The following is a 1,883-nucleotide window of genomic DNA, read 5'->3' on the forward strand; positions in this document are numbered from 1 at the left end:
AACGGGGCAGGATGGGATCTCTGTGCTGTCTGGGACTTACTAAACTTTCTCTTGTGGTCAGGTGTGTAGATCCTGAGAGAACACAAAGTTGCCCCAGAGTCCTTTAACGTGTGCAAAGGTTTGTCTGTGTTGTCAGCAAACAGTTTAGTACCATCAAAAGTGAGTTCTTTGACCATGTTTTGAACTGCAGTTGGAAATCCTGAGAACTGGAGGCAGGAGGCCCTCCACATAACTACCACTGTAGAAACTGAACAGGCAGCAATATCAGCAGTGTCGATGGAAGCCTGCAAAGATGTTCTGGTGAGCAGATGGCCTTCTACAATAATTGCCTGGAATTGCTTTCTGTGTTCTGCTGGTAGATGCTCAATAAATGAATTCAGCTTACTATAATTTGCATGATTGTACTTTGCCATTAAAGCCTGATAGTTGGTAATTCTGAATGATAAAGTAGCTGATGAATTGAATTTTCTACCATATAGGTCAAGTTGCTTTTGATCCTCATTGGCGGGTGTGGATTTAACATGGTGCTGCCTCCCATGTTCATTAACCACATCAACCAACAAAAAGTTAGGAGACAGATGAGCAAATAAAAATTCTGAGTCCTTATGTTCCATCTAATATTTCTTATCCACTCTTTTGCTTGTAAGTGGTATTGGCCTGGATGTGCTAGGTAACCTTTGTAGGTCCATTAGGGCCTTGTTAACAGTTGAGGCAATATGGGCTGATGATGTATGTAAAGCAGCTTATGATGTGATTCTTTAACCTATTCAAGAGGGATCTGCAATTCTCTTGACAAGGTCCTGAAATTGCTTGAACTCATCCGGCAGAGATGGAGAAGATGGCACAACTGCTTCATCCAGGGATGAAGAACAGATTTTGTCTGGTGGGAGGACCTCTTCATCACCCTTCTTCCTGAGGTGCCTGTCTTCTAGAAAGGGAGGGTGGTGAAGGAGGTCTATCTCTGTGGCTGGTGATGCTTGAGACCCTAGAGAATTCTGGGAATAGGCCACTCAATAGTTCCAGGGTGTCCAAGGAGGTGGTGCATATGGCGTGGGTGGAGGCATCCATACCAGCAAGATGATGGTTATGGCCATCTCTCATAGAATATCAGGGTTAGAAGGGACCTCAGGAGGTCATCTAGTCCAACCCCCTACTCAAAGCAGGACCAATCCCCAGACAGATTTTTGCCCCAGATCCCTAAATGCCCCCCTCAAGGATTGAACACACAACCCTGGGTTTAGCAGGCCAATACTCAAACCACTGAGCTATCCCGCCCCCATGCTGAGTGATGCCAATCTCCTGGGAGACCTCTGGAAAAGATCTTCTATAGGAGTGGAGACTAGAGGCTTGTATAGATATTTGGGAGACTGAGGCAAGATTTTCATCAGAATCCTCCTCTTCCAAATCACTCTGTAGTGGTGGAGCACCGGAAAAAACATGAGGAAAAACCATCAGTACCAGGTAAATGTCCAGAGATCTGGAAGTCCTGGGTACCAGGAGCATATTGTGGCCAAGCAAAGGTGAGTTGGGCATCTTGAACACAGCAAGATCTTGGGGAAAGCAAAATCCTGTGGTAACATGAGTGTTGTCTGTACTGTGTCCATGGCCTGTGCCAAAATGATAGTGGCTGAGGGAGTTGATGGTGAATTTCCACTATTCCAAGGGAGTCCAGATGGTGCCTGAGCAGGTTTCTTCAGTAGCAGGTGAGAAGAGGTAGTGCTCTTCTTGCACCTAGCTCTGTTGATGGTACCAATGATCTCTCAGAACCCGGGACTATACAGACTTTAGATTTGACAGCACCATCGGTACCTGAGGAACCAGCAGTTTCATGGGTACTGGATCAGAGAGCAGTGGCTGGAGTCATCAGAGACCATGACTTCTTT

General features: G+C 45.9%; 1 long non-coding RNA gene across 1 annotated transcript; it reads left to right on the plus strand.

Moving 5' to 3' along the window:
- Positions 1–249: 249 nt before the first annotated feature.
- On the plus strand, positions 250–1,530 carry LOC120399400. Its single transcript, XR_005595132.1, has 3 exons — positions 250–300; positions 798–917; positions 1,417–1,530. It is a non-coding gene; the product is annotated as an uncharacterized LOC120399400 (long non-coding RNA).
- Positions 1,531–1,883: the final 353 nt, after the last annotated feature.

Source organism: Mauremys reevesii, linkage group 2, assembly GCF_016161935.1.
Source record: "Mauremys reevesii isolate NIE-2019 linkage group 2, ASM1616193v1, whole genome shotgun sequence".
Classification (NCBI taxonomy): Eukaryota; Metazoa; Chordata; order Testudines; family Geoemydidae; genus Mauremys; species Mauremys reevesii.